General features: G+C 41.8%; 1 protein-coding gene across 3 annotated transcripts in view; it reads right to left on the minus strand.

Moving 5' to 3' along the window:
• Nucleotides 1–20,323, minus strand: part of LOC126412426 (lipid storage droplets surface-binding protein 1) — a 210,879-nt gene extending 190,556 nt beyond the window's left edge. For all 3 annotated transcript variants that reach the window (XM_050082031.1, XM_050082039.1, XM_050082023.1), the window contains exon 1: nucleotides 20,191–20,323. The gene's annotated coding sequence lies outside the window, so the exon portion shown is untranslated. The remainder of the gene's footprint in view (nucleotides 1–20,190) is intronic.
• Between the last annotated feature and the right edge of the window lie 249 nt (nucleotides 20,324–20,572).

Genomic DNA, 20,572 nt, shown 5'->3' on the forward strand with positions numbered 1-20,572 from the left:
TACGTTTTTCTTAAATAACTCTAAAACTACAGCCTCTGGCGAAATCGTTTCCCAGTAGAAAATTTAACTACATTTACATTTCCCACAAAAAGATCCTGTTCATTTTTTCTGTAGGGCTAATAGTTTGCGCTTAGCGAGTGAGCGAATATGAAAACCTCGCGCGTGGTTTTTGAAGGCCAGATGTAACATTGTGGCAGCAGAGATATGCGCACCGACAATGGTGCACTGAGCGGCAAAACTGCACGGAGGAGCGCCATTATACGTCATCTTGTGGGGCGGATCCCGATTCTGCGTACAGCGTCAAGATGGACGTATCCGTGTGTTTGGATCCGAGGAGAACGAATATTGTCAGTTGCATTCGTCATCGTCATTCGCGCCCAGCAACTGGAGTGAGGGTGTGGAGTGCTACTGTGTACGCAACACGGTCTGTAGATCTCCGTGACGTTATCTTCCAACAAGGCGATGCATGACGGTATGGTGGCTGTGCTGTTCTGCTAGTAATTTTAGTAATTTTCGCCTCACAAACATTAATATACGCTCAATAGTAAACGCCTGATGGCCTAAAGTTATCGAACAATTGTAAAGTAAAAGAAATGAACCATCGCATAGCAGCGACAGAATCTATTATTCTTTATCTTTGCCGTTCTTGGGCGGTGCCTGTAAATCTCTACGTACATGTATCGATTAATGATATAAAAAAGAATTCTGTTGTTTCAAGACAAATGAGGCATTGGGCGCCTCACCTTTTATTGTTCGTATTCCATGAAATGCGGACGCGGACTTGCTGCGTTCCGCATCGGTATTTTATATTTTATGTGAAAATATTCAATAAATGTGCTAATTGTTATTTTTCCAATCAGAAAACATGTAGTTTCTTGTAAATGATTACGAACAGACAGCATCAAGAGGACATTTTGACTGTTATGTATAAAGTATTTAACCACAATGGTCATCTATTGTAATTTAATATGGAAAGGTACGTAGCATTAAAAAAACGTGTGTTAAAGATAAGTCTGCTTATATTAGTAAATTAACCTTGATGGTTTCCATCTCCTCATTTACTCGAACGATAATTATTTTCTGTTAGTTCATCACCAGAAATTACGATCACGCTGATGGGCCGAAAGCAGCATGAGGCAGAAGGAACATTATCGTTTTCCTATTATTTCTGAATCAACTCTTTATTTTTAATTGTGTAGTGTTGCATTTCTTTTAAAGTCTATAAATTTTCTGGTCCCTTAGTGTTGTTCCGGGTATGACTACATCGCGACTATAAAAATGCACAGAAATGATAATGTTTCTTCCGAACGATCTCAAATAAATCAATCTGCTGCTCTTATTCATGTATTTAATGCTCAACGTATGTTATTATAATAGTGTAATCAATCTCTGATTCTGTTGCCAAGTGGTCCACCAAAACATTCATTTACCAGAAGATATTTTCGACATTTTTCAAAAAAAAAATAAAAAATAACAATTCATTTTCTTTTCGCCCCCGAAGAGCAAGACTACATGCTCTACGTCGATACAGCGGGTGTTCGAGTGTTGCCCTGTCCAGCACGTTCTCCAAATTATTTACTCATTGAAAATATCCATGCTCAGTGTTGGAGATTACCGTTTAAATAAAATTAAGAAAAATTGGCCTTGTGCGTTTAGGACTCGCACACTCAGGGTTTCGTACGAATTAAATTACGTGTATAGACAAAACTTGGAAATTTGTGGTAAAGTCTAACGGGACCAAATTGCAGAGGTCTTCGGTCCATAAGCCGACACACTACTTAATCTAATTCAAACTAACTTTTACTATGGACACACACACCCATGCCCGAGGGAGGACTCAAACTTCCGACGGAGGGAGCCGCACAGTCCGTGACAAGGCGCCAGAATCCGCGCGGCTACCCCTCGCGGCTTATACAGGGTGTTACAAAAAGGTACTGCCAAACTTTCAGGAAACATTCCTGACACACAAACAAAGAAAATATGTTACGTGGACATGAGTCCGGAAACGCTTACTTTCCATGTTAGAGCTCATTTTATTACTTCTCTTCAAATCACATTAATCATGGAATGGAAACACACAGCAACAGAACGTACCAGCGTGACTTCAAACACTTTGTTACAGGAAATGTTCAAAATGTCCTCCGTTAGCGAGGATACATGCATCCACCCTCCGTCGCATGGAATCCCTGATGCGCTGATGCAGCCCTGGAGAATGGTGTATTGTATCACAGCCGTCCACAATACGAGCACGACGAGTCTCTACATTTGGTGCCGGGGTTGCGTAGACAAGAGCTTTCAAATGCCCCCATAAATGAAAGTCAAGAGGATTGAGATCAGGAGAGCCTGGAGGCCATGGAATTGGTCCGCCTCTACCAAAGCATCGGTCACCGAATCTGTTGTTGAGAAGCGTACGAACACTTCGACTGAAATGTGCAGGAGCTCCATCGTGCATGAACCACATGTTGTGTCGTACTTGTAAAGGCACATGTTCTAGCAGCACAGGTAGAGTATCCCGTATGAAATCATGATAACGTGCTCCAATGAGTGTAGGTGGAAGAACATGGGACCCAATCAAGACATCACCAACAATGCCTGCCCAAACGTTCACAGAAAATCTGTGTCGATGACGTGATTGTACAATTGTGTGCGGATTCTCGTCAGCCCACACATGTTGATTTTGAAAATTTACAATTTGATCGCGTTGGAATGAAGCCTCATCCGTAAAGAGAACACTTGCACTGAAATGAGGATTGACACATTGTTGGATGAACCATTCGCAGAAGTGTACCCGTGGAGGCCAATAAGCTGCTGATAGTGCCTGCACACGCTATACATGGTACGGAAACAACTGGTTCTCCCGTAGCACTCTCCATACAGTGACGTGGTCAGCGTTACCTTGTACAGCAGCAACTTCTCTGACGCTGACATTAGGGTTATCGTCAACTGCACGAAGAATTGCCTCGTTCATTGCAGGTGTCCTCGTCGTTCTAGGTCCTCCCCAGTCGCGAGTCATAGGCTGGAATGTTCCGTGCTTCCTAAGACGCCGATCAATTGCTTCGAACGTCTTCTTGTCGGGACACCTTCGTTCTGGAAATCTGTCTCGATACAAACGTACCGCACCACGGCTATTGCCCCGTGCTAATCCGTACATCAAATGGGCATCTGCCAACTCCGCATTTGTAAACATTGCACTGACTGCAAAACCACGTTCGTGATGAACACTAACCTGTTGATGCTACGTACTGATATGCTTGATGCTAGTACTGTAGAGCAATGAGTCGCATGTCAACACAAGCACCGAAGTCAGCGTTACCTTCCTTCAATTGGACCAACTGGCGGTGAATCGAGGAAGTACAGTACATACTGACGAAACTAAAATGAGCTCTAACATGGAAATTAAGCTTTTCCGGACACATGTCCACATAACATCTTTTCTTTATTTGTGTGTGAGGAATGTTTACTGAAAGTTTGGCCGTACCTTTTTGCAACACCCTGTATAGACAGTTCGTCCATTCCGGGAATCGAGAATCTGGACCACTTATACCTTTTGTCTACATCGATACTGGCAAGGTATCGGTTCCTGGGAGGGTTTCCAAGGATTTCGAGAATGTTTTAATTTCAAGTTTGACGTCGGATAACGTTTGACAAAAGAATTTTTTTTCGTGTGATATAATTACAAATTAATAATAATCTGATTTTTTGCTTTACTTGTACTGTGTAACCTTGCTTCTTGCCATATTTCACGAGTCTACATCAACGGGAAGTATTAAGTAGGTTTTGATTAGTGAGTTTTCTAGTATCAAAACATGTGAAAACTTGGAAGCTCACATTTGTTACACCGACAAGGGACTATAGATCTTAGTATCTGACATAAACATCAACTTGCTCCGCCTACCCGTTTCTGAGAAAAGGGCGGCTCAACAGACTGACAGACGTACAGGCAGACAGGAAGTCAGATAACAAATGACAAAAAATGTTTTTCGTGTGATATAATTACAAATTCAAGATTTTCGATTTTTTCCCTTTACTCTTACAGTGAAACACTACTTCCTGTCAAATTTCACGATTCTAGACCAAAGGGACACACCCTACAAGTTTTAATGAATTTGCGAGTGTCAAAAATGTGACATAAATGACCGCATCGTTTGACTGCATTGGCGTAGGAGCTTCAATTTTTACACGCCAAGGGACTGTAAGCCTTAGTATGTGACAAATTTCAACTTGATTCGTCCACCTGTTCCTGAGAAAAAGGGTTCTAACAGTCGACAGACAGACAACAAAGTCATTCTATAAGGGTTCCGTTTTTACCGACTGCGGTAGGGAATCCTGAAAATAAATAATGTGATGATGACTAAGTAGACACAGCTGAGACAATTGGAAGCTGATAAGCAACATGTGTTGCAAAACGATGTGGTACTTAAATATAGCTAGAGTATCCATGTCTTTTCCACTTTAAATTTACCATATTTTTTTTTATAAAAGATCTTTATTGTTTTACATGTTAACTGTATATTAGTCGCCATTGTAATTATTGGTACTTCCAGATTACGCCTTTGACTCAACAACACTCACAACACCCAACGTATTTACAAAAGAAAACAGAGGTTATGGTCTTTGATCACAATTTACATTATACTTGTTTTGTGTACTGCATTAAGAGTTTTGGATATGACAACAGATTTCTGTTCATCGCGAAGAACATATTTAAGGATGGTGCTCATCGGGGTTTTAATGTAATGTGGGTAAAGTAATGTGAAAACGATATGGACACTCCAGCCGCTTGTAAGTACTACAATTTTACAAGACATGCCGCTTAGAAGCTTCCAGCTGTCTCAATTGTCTCTCTTTAGTCATCATAGCATTATTTTTTTTTTGTTTAAACGGTGATCTCTAACGTTGAACACGGAAACATATATTTGAATGTAAACCATCTGAAGACGGGCACAAGCACGAAGCCGGTTGTGCATTAAATAAAATCACCTACTGCTACGACTGATAGCGGCTATTATTCTACGCCATATAAAGGAACAGTGACGGAGTTCAGCTGCATCCATTACAGATAAAATTCACTCATTTTGTCAGAGCTGTTGAGAGAGTGGCCAGTCACTATCGTTCGTGAACTCTGGCAGACGGTAGAAGCAGCATGGGATGGTGTAACAACATCTGACACCCGAGCTTAGTTCGACCCAGTGCCCAGCCAGTTTAGAGCCGTTGTTGTTGCCAAAGGTGGCACCTGTGTACAAAATGATATACCCTTTGTAGCCTTGAAAATCACCTACAACTTTAGTCATCCATTCTTCTTACTATATTCTATATACAAGTGAAATTTTGTTATTTACTATCCTTCTTGAAGTTGCAATTTTAATGATCAGCCGCGTAAATTTTTAAGACACGAGTAATTCGACAGAGCCTCTTTGAAATTTCAGAATCTCTGACGGATGGGAACAATAACCAGCATTATTAAAAAAGAAAAATGCTTAGTGGCGGCAACAAACTTGAAATGCCACCAAAAAATGGATATGCGTTAAAATATCTTAACACCCTTTTCACATTCCTCTTTAGCCCCTGTCGTTAACTCGTCTTTAATAAACAACGGTAAAACGGCAATTTCATTCTATATTTTCGCGAAGACTTTTTAATATACGTTACGAAGGTGTGGCAGCTGTCTTATTGACAGGTAGCATAGTCCGAAACCTACTGCGTGACGATGCTGAACAGTGAGAGGAGCCGAATCTTCTGGTGCGCTTTAACCAATTGACACAGGCGTCCCTCAACCGAACGCCCTGTACATTTACGGAGGTCATTTATATGCAGCCACTGTTGCTTGTTGCGTACAGTCACACGCAAGGGTTGCTTTCTACGCTGTACCGATGATGATTATTATGCGAAATGACTTATTATCCGTAAGGCACAAACGAGGTTGTAATCGTTTCAAAATGACAACAGAAGACAACTAAATGCAATGCGCAAATTACCCACCAAACGAAACTAAAGATCCGAAAGTTATAAACTTAACCACAATCAGGGCCTATAGAAATCGTGCAACAACTCCTGTGCTAACGCTAAGCAGCGAATGAGACGTCGAAATATTGTATTACGTGAAAACAGCCCTTCTGGCTGACGAATTCGAAGCGTTAAAGCGTTACAAAGATCGATAATTCGAGTGCTACCGCCTGTTTCCGCCATGTATATGTGGGACTTCACATACAGCTTCCTCTTTCTTCCCCCCTCTTACCCACGTCGCCGCTGCATAGTTTCGACAAAGACGAAAAACCGTCGCCGCGCCTGCGAACGAGACTAATTCAAGAATTTGAAATGTAATTGAGAACAGCAGAGGCTGTATTTAATCGACTGTTGTCGGGGTTTTTGTTGCTGCGCCATGTAGCCTAAGTACAGCTGACAATATGGAGGATAACGCTGTTTATACACGGATCTGAGCTGTTTATTGCAGTCTTATTACGCTTGCTAGCAGCAAGCTGAAGGAAATTATCTTAAATATACATGGCGAAAGGAAACTCGAAGTACCTAGTCCTAACAAGGGTGAGTGCATACACTGAGGCGACAAACGTCAACGGATAGCAAAGTGCGCATATACTGATGGCGGTGGTATCGCGTGAAAGTGAACCAAAGACGTTGGACTGCTGCAGATGTCGCAGCGCTCGTGTGTGATCTGACAGACTCATACTGAGGAAGAGGATGCTCTGTGTGTTGACGAACTCTTTGAATTTGAAACACACACACCCACATAGTTACGTTGCAGACTGCCATGTTACACACCACATTTCGGAGTCCTCCAGCGACATAGAGATGCAAATATGTAGACACAAAGAACAAAGATGTGGAATGTCAATAACGTTTGTTTTATTTAAAAAGATTTAAGAGTTTTCACTTATAACATTCGGGGGCCTTACTTTTCAGCTCGCCCTTGTAGTCAAGTCTAACTATGTAATGGTCGAGTATTTATACCATGGACCTGCTGAGAAGTATTTACATATGACCAATCAAATTAAATAGATCTGGAGGAGGCGACATGGATTTACGGAGACCATTACTACCACTGGAGAGACCACCAAAACCGTTAAAGTTCTGTAGGTATTTTTGACATTTATGTCAGGTGGAGTCGTCTGATGGAATAGGAAACAAGAGTTACGAGTTGCTTAAGTACTCTGACAGCATTATGTAACTGCCGTTTTGCGTCTGTAAACGTCGGTTGTCTCGCGTTGAATTTCATCAGCTTCCACAGGGGTGACGTTGTCATCTAATGATAGCCTCGTTTGCCTCATCCAAATATGCAATATTTCAGCTCATTATGTAACTTCCTTAAAGAGTTATTCTTGTGCAACGCCACCGACAAGCAGTATAACATAGTCAGCCATCACTATTATGATTGCGAGAATAAAGTCACAAGTGGAAAAATAAGCAGTGAAATAATGTTCGCTGGAATGAGTTTTTGTGTTCGCGACAGCAAAATCATGACCACAACTCGTGGAAAAAGAAATTGTCACTGCAGATCCTTAGTTTGCACATTAATTAAGAGTCCAGTAAGAGGAATCCTTTGTAGCTAAAATAACGACAGGACATTTGGCTCTATGGTAATGAGAGAAAGATTAGTTCTTCGCTTTTTCGGGAACACTCTATAGCCTGTGATCTGTCGTGGAAAATCTTCCCGGGCAGGGTAACTGCAATTTTTTCTTCCTACAAGCGTCAAACTTAATATTTTATAAATTTACTTTTATATTCCTATGTAGTTAAAACATTACGTCAATGCCTTACTGTACTCTCGTAATATCTATCGCTGCAAGTGCCGTTCATCGCTGATTTCTGCGAGTATTACGCCACACCCAAGCTTCGTCTGCCTTATCGCAATTAGCGAGCTGCTATATGCGCATCTTTATGAATACAGACGATAAGGGATTTTCCACATCGCATTACGAAGTTGTCTTCGCTCTTAAATCTTGCGTCCATTCTTGCTTCGCTCACTGACGTTAGTGGACACGCAGTTTCAGAAATCGGAGCGTTTGAAGTTGCCAACAGCGCCACGCATATACTGAGCAAATAGTAAATAAAAGAAACACGCGACAGCTGGGTGGCGCAAAGATTAATACGTTGCAGATAGTTTCGAAACCCGGTGGCTGTTCTGATTTACGCTTTCGTAATATCCCGACGATCATGACAGGCACATGTCACGACAACTGAGTACAGACACTGCAGAGTACGTGCTGCAGACACACACACAGCCAACGCTTTCGTCGATCGCCAGCGTGGATGGGCTTATGATTAGTACACTGCTCCCCCAGCCGTTAATGGCGGGTACTCGAAACCGAAGCCGCTGCTACTCATTCAGGTAGCTCCTCGGTTGTCCAGTACGAGTTAAACTCAGCCGATTAGAGATGACCGACCAAAGAAAATAAAATCGTTAGCAGTTCCGGTAACCGAACACAGGTAATTCGCGTGACAGCTAGACTGCTCAGCGATGGAGGAGAACGTATTCTGTGATCGTGAATGTATGTTCTCGAAACTTCAACAAAAGCGCGTACCGAGCGTCTCTCTTGCAGAGTCTTCCACTGGAGATTATCATCTCCGTAACGCTTTCGCGATTACCAAATGATCCTGTAACGAAGCGCACTGCTCTTCGTTGGATCTCCTCTATCTCTTCTATAAACCCTATCTGGTACGTATCCCACACCGGTGAGCAGTGTTCAAGCAGTAGGCGTCAAGTGTTAGGGAGCATGTTGCTGGTTCTGCCTGACATCATAATCAGAGAGGGAATCAGCTTCTTTTAAAGCATTTTACCGGTCGGCGCTTGGAATATGCGTAGTTAGCCACTCGAGATAACGTGGCGAAAATACGAGTATTCCTTTCTCGAAGAAGACAGATGAGAATAACTTCATCCCTAGGGCTCCCCACCTCCGCGGCTCCCCACTGCCAGCCTTCTTCCCCGCACATCGTCAGCTGAGCAGTCAGACACCTCTAAGCAGATGAGTTGGGGACTTAGAAAATTTTTCAACTGAGTTGAACTTAGTTGCAGATGTGACCTATGACTGATTTCACATCCATTTCAGTCTCCATCTGCAGTAACAAGGTGCGATTAGCCACGACAGTTAAACGAGTCGTAGGGACAGTCAAATTCATTTTAACTGAGTTTTAATAACTTTAAGTTCCATTCTGAAGACTTGCTTGCAGATTATATGATCAATATGCTTTCAACTCCAACCACAGGTGCAAACGTATACACTAACATTTCAGCTGTCGCGGTGCAACTTCTCGATTATAATCAAAAAATGGTTCAAATGGCTCTGAGCACTATGGGACTTAACTTCTAAGGTCATCAGTCCCCTAGAACTTAGAACTACTTAAACCTAACTAACCTAAGGATATCACACACATCCATGCCCGAGGCAGGATTCGAACCTGCGACCGTAGCGGCCACGCGGTTCCAGACTGTAGCGCCTTTAACAGCTTGGCCACACCGGCCGGCCGATTATAATCGTTTGTACTGGTACGCGTTTATTAGAATCGGGTCCCAGACCCTTTAACCAATCCTGCCAAGTTTTGATCTGTCGTTCTTTGTCAGATGTTTCATCATACACTTTCAATGTAATTGACTGTAACTTTTGTTGTATTTTGTACCTAATGACTTTCTTAGTCAGTATTTTGGAGGGCAACGATTAATTATGTCAGAGTACCAGGACCACTTTACTTACCGCTAGTCAATATACAACTTATACACTAGCAACTTCATGATTATACTCTACGTGACAGCTGATTTGCTTGATTATTTTAGTCACATTTGTCTCTGATGTATCTTCATTAAAAACGTAAATGAAATTAATTTACCGAGAAATTCTAATAACTTACGCACAAATCATAATCCTGAACTATTTCTTTGAGAATGAATGCATTCAGATTATAAATACCTTCGACAGCAGATAAATTGTAACACATCTTCGCTGTTCGTAGTAGACTTCGAGGATATTCTGGAGGTTAATAAGTACGATGTTGAAAAGCCACTAGACTTTCTGAAAAAGGACAGAAGTTTATAGATCTGACGGAAGCTTATAGATCTATAGATCTGGCCGTTCTACGCCAGTCAAATTAATTCGAAGTGCTAAGGTAAGAGATAAATGAAGTTTTTCTAAGGGTGGTCTGACTTGCGCCGATTAGTCTGAGACATCGTATTAACAGATATCGTAAGCTTTTGTTTTTTTGGAAGGAAGATTGGGGTCGTGCAAGGTGAATTGAATAGGAATGGGGAAGAGAATTACCAACTGTCTTATTTAATGGACCATTCCGTCATTCGATTCAAGATATTCAGGAGAACTATACGATGCCTAAATCAGTATGAGCGGACAGGGGTATTAGCGCTGATCCCTCCTAATATAAAGGGCGATCAAAAAGTATCCGTTTGAGGAAGTTTCTGCAGCCTATATGCAACGTAGCGAGACTCCGATGTGGGTATATAAGCACCGGCACATAGGCAAGGGACTAGTGTGATATTCGTGTCTTTCCGACGAGCATGCGGTCGATGCGGAAATGTGAACTACGGCGACGTTATTACCAAAGGCGTCCAAACAGGACCAAAGTCTTGCTATCCTTTTCTCGGCTGCAGAAAGACGAATATCAGTAGACATCCACCGGAGAATGAAGAATGTGTACGGAGCAGCATGTCTGTCGAAAACCACGAAGAAGATCAAGAGCCAGCCATGTGCTGGGAAGATGATCTTCACCCTGTTCTTTGATTGCCGGGGCCTATTGCTTACCGATTTCAAGGAACCTGGTGCCTCCACCACTGGGGAACGGTATTGCGCAACGCTGGAGAAATTATGGCGTGCAATTAAGGTGAAACACCCCGGGAAAACTGCAACAAGGGGTGCTGTTTCATGACACCGCACATCCCCATATTGCCGAAAAGCAGAAGTTACTCTAGCTCAAGCGGGAGACACTCGAGCACGTGCCCTGTCGCCCTGATCTCTCTCCCCACGGGATTATCACGCCTTCGGTCACTTAAAAAAGCCTTGTTTAGCCATCTGCCTCCTTAAATTCGTTTTTTCACTTTTAACTAATTGCCATTAACATGCGTGAACATAATCTGCATTTCCATAAAAGAGAAAGGTTGGCTCCCAGTTTTTAAGAACACAACACCAGATCTAATTTTGTGCTTGGTTTTATGGATGTAATTAATTTTCTAATTTATTTCGACTATTCCTAGTTGATACTTTCATTATAGGGTGAAATCAGTGATTGTTTCGTAACTTAAATTCTATTGTTGACGTTTAAACAAATATAAATTCTATAATAATTATAAACGTTTGGAAGGCGAAACACTAGCATTCTTTAAGTATTTATTTGACTCTATTCGAAAACATGTTAGGAGAGCCAGGCCTTAATTAATTCCAAAGTAATCAACGGTTTTGTCAAAAATATTGTTTGCGTAACTATATTTGTTAAGTTGATGATTTAAACAAATAATTTGGCTTAACTCTCGTAGTACGAGGAACTGTAAAAAAGACGGAATTTTTCGATGTATTCAGTTAATTTAATGCGTTAAGTTTTAAATGTAATTTCTGTAAATTTAACTTTGAACAATGTGTAGTTTCAGCACCTATTATTGTGAGGATATACAAGGGCCCGATTTTTTGGACCCGAGACAGTCAGTCCACGTCCGAGTTTCAAACGAGAATTCTGTGTTGATTAGAACAACAACAACAATGCTTCAACTTAACTGTGAAATAAGTGTAACACAATTAGGCCATGCGTTAAAACAATGACAGTGTCTGCTCCATACTACCTTTCCATTCTTCAAGAACTGTGAACTTTGTGGTTATGTTTTTTTACTGCTCGTAGATGTTCAGTAAGTGTAACACAATTAGGCCATGCGTTAAAACAATGACAGTGTCTGCTCCATACTACCTTTCCATTCTTCAAGAACTGTGAACTTTGTGGTTATGTTTTTTTACTGCTTATAGATGTTCAGTAGTAAACTACTGTAGTAGTATGAAGCTTTTGGAAAGTTTAAACAATTGTGGCCTGGTCATATATAACTGAGTATTATTTGGGGGTTGTGAACAGTGAAATGAAAGTACTGTAAAACGCAAATATGCATCTGTCGGCTACATCATTTAAAGTAGTCAGTGTTGTACATCCACAAACCCATTTTTCAGCCAGTGTAGCAGTGCAGTACGTCGACACTGAGGACAACAAACGAAGAAAGGAAGGCGAACATGTCACATGTTCATGGAGATTTTGCCTGATTGGCATACCGATTCTGGATTGTACGGCCTTCGAATAGAAAGTTTTTGATCGCCACTTACAAGAGTCCCATGTCTTAACAAGTTCCTCAGCTCACTTGTGAGAAGGGATTTCTTAACTAACAAGTACAGATTGGAACGGTTTCAACTTACTGCGCTTTAAAGGTTAGAGGCCACGGTAGTTAATAAAATTTACTAAGCAGACCTGCTCGTAAAATTGTAATAGCCACCGAAATGAAGTATGTAGCAGAAGAACGTAGCAAATGTACCAAGACTTAATTACAAGCATGGTTATTAGATATAAGTCTAAAGTACTGCCACTATAATTAGTAGATTCTGCTAAGCGAGAAAGCGCACCGGTTATGAACAGAGATGGGTGGCTCAGTTACCTTCCACAGCGTCCTCTACATTCCGTGGAGTAATCCAGGCTAATATCGCGAGATGGTTCCTTTAACAAACACACGACTTATTTTTTCTTACAGCTTTGTCGAAGCGAACTCCTGCTCCGCCTTTAATGTTTTTGATAATAATGAAACACCAGCTCTCTTCCTCTACTAGCGCCAGCGAAAACAAATACCATTTTACAAAAGGAGGACAAGAATTACCTACAGCAACAGATAAAGGAGCTGACGATTCTGTTCAGTAGTCAAACACTTCATGAGTACAAAACTTTCAAGGTCGAGACAAATTGCTGTAGTATTCGATGCAGCATCTAAAAAAATAAAAAGAAAAACCTTTCAAACCTTAACAGCCAACGCCCAGATAGATATCAGCAGGGACAGAGCCCTCTTTGTGCCGTGTGTGTGTGTGTGTGTGTGTGTGTGTGTGTGTGTGTTCGTTTTTAGAAGAGTGTTCAGTTATCAAGACTAACATACCGCCTCCAACTCTTCTTTTGTCAACCATATATTCCACCGTTGCCTTAATTAAATATAGTGAAGTAGATATGTGAAAGACCTCTAGGTTATTTTACAGTAATATGAAATGGCAATAAAAATATATCAGTAAATTCTAAAAAAATCAATGAACTCATCCGTAATCATAGCTTACATTCCAGCAGATAATGTAGTGCTATTCTCTCGGTGTTGGCCCTTTCATGCTAATAGAAGCCAGCGTGCTCTCTGCTATTATAAAATGTAGCGGTAACGTTAATGCAACCGTTCGTGAACGTAAGCCTTGGAAAATACATGAAATAGATTTATTCCTTATTTTTAAGTATTAAAACGTAACAGAGGCAGGTTACGATAAGATAGAAAAATATTACTTCTGGAAAACGACTGTTTCTTTATATTGTGTACGTGACATTGTGGACGAGTACTGGAATTTTAGTTGCTTAATTTGACTCACGCCCTGCGCTGTAGGACTTCTTTTTCGATGGAATCAACGGAACAATATCGATACATATAAATGTATTTACGGTACGTATCAGTGTATGTTCCACATCTCTTCCTAAATCATTCGACCAGTCAACCAAACTGTCAGGTAACTATTGCTGTGGGAGTAAGAGCCACCCGCCTACCATAGTTCAGGGGATATGACGTCATAAACAATTAAGAGCGTGAAAAAAATGCCGCTCATGCAGAAGTTTTAATACCGTTATTCTTTGATACTAAGACACTTCTACAGTCGAGTCAACTTACATAAACGCCTGACAGGGACCGACGACCTCACTGTTTGGTCCCCTCCTCCAAACCAACCAACCAACCAATCCCTGACACGTGGCAGCACTTTTGACGACTTTCAGTTGCAAAGGGCAAACGGCTGTAGGCCCAAACCAACAGTCGTCCATAGAGCTATGAAGAGGCCTTGCTATACAGATGTTTACAAAAACACGCTGCAGACACGCGAAACAGCTGGCCCAGAGTAGAGAAACTGTCCGGGATACTGTACTTACACATTTGTAGATTATGCACATTTCTTTATATGATTTTAATAATTTCAAAGGTGTTTTCATATACACATGGAAATGTAAGTTTACTACAAACACAGTTCATTTTTGTGTTTCGTATTTATTTCCTCCTGTTTCTAATACCAAATTGGCAAAATGAATAGCCGGTCGGTGTGGCCGAGCGGTACTAGACGCTTCAGTCTGGAACCGCGTGACCTCTACGGTCGCAGGTTCGAATCCTGCCTCGGGCACGGATGTGTGTGATGTTCTTAGGTTAATTAGGTTTAAGTAGTTCTAAGTTCTAGGGGACTGATGACCTCAGAAGTTAAGTCCCATAGTGCTCAGAGCCATATGAACCATAATATATGGCAAAATGAATACCCGGGTTCAAAAAAATGGTTCAAACGGCTCTGAGCACTATGGGACTTAACTTCTGAGGTCATCAGTCCCCTAGAACTTAGAACTACTTAAATCTAATTAACCTAAGAACATCACACACATCCGTGCCCGAGGCAGGATTCGAACCTGCGACCGTAGCGGCCGCGCGGTTCCAGACTGAAGCGCCTAGTACCGCTCGGCCACACCGGCCAGCGAATACCCGGGCAAGCCGGGTTTGTCGTCATGAGCCATTTTACATCAGTTGCCCTCTTCCACACGACTTCGTGCATTACGATCTTTTGACTTACCCATCAACTTAGCCCCTGCACGTTTTCTTATGTCATCCAACCAGCTTGAGCCTAATCTTGGAATCTAAGAAAGAACATCCTCAGCCCATCTACCATCAGTTCGCCTGGTTACATGTCCTGCCTATCTTCATTTAATTTTAAGCCTTCCATTCTAGTCTGTTCCACGATACGTTTAGTCATTTGTCTTTCTGTCTGTCTGTCTGTCTCTTATTATTTCTCAACCGGCGTGGCTCCGTCGATCGTTGTTCAGCCCTCAGATTTTGAATGGCTTTTCCATTAAAAGGAGCAGCTCACGGGAAAACTACGAACTATCTATCACAGGACATTTAAGACATCTTACGAGTTCGAAAAATCTTCGTTAATGAACCCGTTTTCAGTGGGTACAGAGACACATCGGCGTAAGAATCCGGAGACCAGCTTACCAAACGCGTGCAAAGATTCGCATTGTGATTACTGTCGATGGCTTGCAGTTATTGCGAAAGAAGAATGGTCGTCGATATGTAATGAGGACACTAACTTTATAGGAACGTGTGGCTGGGCTATTCAGCTACATATTCTGCACCTCATACCCCATGGTTTCCTAGTTCTGCTCTTAAGCGGAAGGAAATAATCTCCATTAATAGATTAAAAATTGCCTACCTGGTTACCAACAAAACGAAACTTCTGTTAAAGTTTAATGAAAGTGCATCTAAAGACGACATCATGCATTTTACATCGTAGTGCATCAGATACAAAAAAGGAAAGGATAAAACACTACGAAGAACTCAAAATTGTTGATGACTCTTCAAACCGCTCAGTTCAAGTTCTTTGTATTATCAAAACGTAAACATAAACTGATCAGCCCAAATGTTGTGGCAACATGCTTAATAGCTGGTTTGTCCGCCTTTGGAACGCAATACAGGAACGATTCCGCGTGATACGGATTCGACAATCCTTGATAGGTTTCGGGAGTTTCTTGCACACATGTCTACGCACAGGTCATGTATTCCCTGCAAATACTGCCCGGTTGTTTGTGAGCGCGGAGCATGCGGCCAAAATAATCCCGGATGCGTTCCATTGGGCTCCGATCAAGTAAAATTTGGTGGCCAAAACAACAACTTGAGTCCACTACAGTGCTCATCAAACCACTGTATCAAGATTTTTACCGTGTGGCACGGCCAGTTACCCTGCTGGAAGATACAGTGCAAAGACTCGCATTGTGATTACTGTCGATGGCTTGCAGTTATTGCGAAAGAAGAATGGTCGTCGATATGTAATGAGGACATTTTGCACGAAAAGGTAGAAGGTGGCCCGCAGTAATGTTCACGTAACCCACATCTGCCATGGTGGCTTCGATTACTCTCACAGGTCCCTTGGAGCCCCAAGTGAATGTCCTGCATAGCACAATACTGCACCCACCAGCAGGGTCCGTGGCGCGGTGCATGTTTCGGGCGGCTGTTCGACTGCATGACGGCGTAAGCAGACTCGATTACCGATCTGGTGTAACGAGATTCGTGATTCATTCGATCAGGGGATACGTTTCGACTGATTCACGGTTCAGTCTCGATGATCCAATACCCAGTGCAATCATTAGTGTCGGTGTCTTTGGGTAAACATGGGAACACGAAGGGGTCATCTACTACGTTGCCCCATTTTGAACAACGTGCGCTGAATGATGTGCTCAGAAACATTTGTGCCTGCACAAGCTTTGTAGTCTGTCGCCACATCTCCCAAGGATCGCCGCCTATTCTGGTTTGCAGAACGAGCAAGCCTTCGTTCTGAACGTTCTATGATGAGGCGTGGACATCCAACACCTTGTCGCCTACTCGTCATTTCGCCGTCCTGTGACGAATTTTCTTAGATGCTCATAACAGTACTCACGAACACTTACAGCTTGGCTGTTTCTGAGATTCTCGTTCCCTGCTATGGGGCCATAACAGTCTGTCCTTTGTCGCTTACGTCGGTGAATTCCCCATTTGCGAGCCGTATCGGTGCTAGAATGATTCTTCATTCGTTTCTGCTGCGCTTTTATACACTGGTGAGCAAGACTTAAGGACGAAAGTAAGGGCCAGCCGAAGTGGCCGAGCGATTCTAGGCGCAACAGTCTGGAACCGTGCGACCGGTACGGTCGCAGGTTCGAATCCTGTCTTGGGCATGCATGTGTGCGCCTAGAACCGCTCGGTCACCCCGGCCGGCAATAAAGTAAATATAACGACATCAGTTGTCACAAAAATTCCTTGTGATATGTGTTGCGATGCACGGTAATCATTAGCTAGGAGAATGAATAATAATACTTCGAAGCACGCTTTTCAGTACATATATTTTATTCCTGTAGAATGTCAATGATGAAGATAAACAAGTCGTCGTCTGATTTGACAAGAGATAGACAGTCTACAGCTGTCTTCTACAGAATGCAGATTTCCCAGAGTTCGGTAAGTGGGCTACCTTAAAAATCCGATTTTCAGAGTAAAATCCGTAGTATGTCGAAGGGAGAATGCCACCGTTGGTAAAAATTGTCTGCGAAAGGCAACAGGTGAATATGAAACACCTTTTTTAAAAATTCCGTTTGATACTGGTTATTAATTATGCGATTGTGATGGTTTAATCAGTAACACATGTGCTATGTTACACTATGTACATTTTCAGCTCGTTTGCATTATGAGTTTCTCGTCGGATAGCTACCAAAGAATGAACTACATTATACCTACAAACTAAGTTATGTGATATCATATTACGTAGAGAAAATCTCATATGCTCCAAGAACACAACATTATCGCCGACAAGATGCAGCCCGCCGTACATCGTTAATGGTAGGAAATGTGGGCTACTGACAGAATGTAATTAAGTGTTGATGTCGTCTGAATGCACACCTGATGACAAGCTAAGCTACTGCTCGAAACGCGTTGTGACTTATTAAATAAAGTACAGCACTTTTCCAACTCTGCATGCCACAGTGCTTTACTAGAAATCGTTTTATTGTAGGATATAGGCTGCCTTCCTCTAACCTACGAAGAGACTTACCAGCCAGCAACAGAAGGAGCTACAATTTTACGAGGAATCATAAGCAAGAAGCAACTTGACATTTTTCATACAGGCAGAACTGTGCTAGAGGTAATGGTCATGTAAAACACCAGGAAAAATCATATGCTCAAACAGGGTTCAAATACCGAACCTCTGAATTCATTTATCCGCTAACCAATTTAGCGTTAAAACACACATTAAATATGAAAGAAATATATGGTGTAGTTGGTATCCAGCATTAGGTTAAAAAACAAAAAAAACAAGCTGTAAACAGTTACAATCGGTAATGCTTGCGCACTGTTCTTTCTTTACGTTAACAGGCTTCTCCCTACGTAGGACTGCAGAACGTTTGTGAAAGGTGTAATGGTACTTGAATTACGTAACCATTACGGCAGCTCACCTCAACCTCTCGATACCAGCAATATTCTACTGTGTTTCTGTAAAGTAGTTAACATATTTCTGAGACAACATTCAGATTTGATTTCATTAATGTAGAGATACTTTGATACATCGATATGTTTATGTTGCAATGATATTATTCTTATGTGTATTATTTCTTTTGTCACTATGATCTTTGACGTACTTGTAACTCTGATTTTTGGGCGCGTAAGCGGTTATTAGTTAGTTGTTAGAGAGTTAGAGACTGTAAAGTCAAGTGTTGGACGTCATGTTGGAAAGACGCATATTGTAGCCAGTTTATAAAATGTGAACTTTAACAGTGAGGAAGATGTTTTCAAGTATGTTTTGTATTGTGAAGTGATGTTTTGTGTGTTACGTGCCATTGCAACAAAAGCAATAAAAAAGAAGTGTAACTTGAATTCAAGAATGGTTTGTGAAACACAACTATAAAACTTTTGAATATAGCAGAATAAAACCTAGGCCTCTTTGCATCCGAGCTTGGAATCATCACCACCTAGATTTTCGACGATTGAGCCATTATTTTACGAGACCAGCGTGGGAAACACGAAAAGATGAGTGCCTAGTTTATTCATTATTACATGAAATGACTTTATTAACTGTGCTCTAATGACAGCTGCCACATAATAACTTTGTTGTTGCCCGAAAATGCAGTATTTAGCAGCGTGAGCAACACCACAATCATTATTAAATTTTGACCTTTGTTGTGGTAGGGTTGTTAGAAATGGAAAGCGTCGCAATGAATGGTTACTTAATGACGCTTTCCACATGATGCAGGTATCTAAACTAAAGGACTATAAAAAAAAGAACAAATATCCACTCATATCCATACAAGATTTCAAAGTGATGCAGAAATTGGCAACTTGCTGTAAACGTACAAAAGCGAAAAATTTGTGTACTTTACAGAATGCAAAAGTAGTATCACTACAATATCGATGAGACTAATATTTATTTGTTTATTTATCCACAGGTTCCGTGGGACCAAGCAAGGCAGAGCTACTTTGTTATGGAACGAGTCGGCACATTGCTTACAGAATGCTAATTACAAAATTTATAAACAAAAGAATTAAAAAAGTAAAAAACACAATAAAATGGTGAGCGCGTTTAAGAATAAGTAACACATTCCAGAGAAAAACTTCTCAACTACTCTGAAATGCATATCGTTACTCCGCCTAGTATTCACTGAAAGAGTTTTGCAGTTTTTCCTGACAAATTTCATGATGGAATGTGTATGTACAGGGATGGCAGGGTATGGGTGTGAAGTGGAATGATCACGTGGGCTCAGTCACAGGTAAAGCAGAGAGCACACGTATTTCATTAACAGAATACTGGAAAAATGCATACAAAACCACTTTCGTATCCCATCTTAGAGTGGTGCTCAGGTTTGTGGGACTCGTATCGAGCAAGACCAATAGTGAATATTGAACGGATTTAAAACTAGGCCAGCACGAATGGTCAAACGGTTGTTTGACTCACGTGAAAAAGTCACAGAAGTTCCGGAAAACCTGAATTGGCAACGCCTGAAGAAGCACAAAGGTATCCCGAGAAACCCTGCTTCGGAAGTTTCATTAACCAGCATTAAGTGAAGAATCTAGAAATACATTTCAGCCCATTGCTATCACTCCCGTAGCGACCGCAAGGACAAGGTCAGACTAATTACAGCACGAGTACTCTCACATACGCGCTGATTCTTCTCACGTTCCATCACGATTAGATGGGAAGAAATCGCTGTTTGCGCGAACTAAATTGACAATCGTTGTGGTGAATGATGGTAGGGGCCGTAAATTCAAAAAGGTCGACTTGGTACTCGCGAGTAGCACAATGCTTAGTACCCTCTGCTGTGCACACCGTTGCGGTTTGCACACTGTGTATGTAGATGTGGAACGTTGCATGGAGTAATTGGAGTAGTCGCATGCAAGTATTGTAGCGCAACGGATAGGTGAGCTTTGCTTACCGGCCAGCAGAGAGCAGTCACGCACCCCACGTCCTCAGCTCGGCGCAGCCACAGCCGAACTGAAGGGACGGTGCTGCGCGTCCCATCACACACACACACACGTCACGTGGTGCCCACTGCTTGACGTGACGTGCCTTCTGAGGAGCGCGGCGTCACTAACCTCATGCTTCCAGAACAACGCACTCGGAAGCTCACTTGACAGATCGACGTTTTCGCAACTGTACATCAGACTAACTACAAAACAATTAACTTTTAATAACTGGTCATGTTACGTTCTGCACGGGACAACAATAAATCACGCCAAGGAGACGTCACACCACTTCTGGCCTTGGTACAGTTCGGACAGGAAGGGAGTCGACAAGTTTCTTCACGTGTACCATAT

Source organism: Schistocerca serialis, chromosome 1, assembly GCF_023864345.2.
Source record: "Schistocerca serialis cubense isolate TAMUIC-IGC-003099 chromosome 1, iqSchSeri2.2, whole genome shotgun sequence".
NCBI classification, from domain to species: domain Eukaryota; kingdom Metazoa; phylum Arthropoda; class Insecta; order Orthoptera; family Acrididae; genus Schistocerca; species Schistocerca serialis.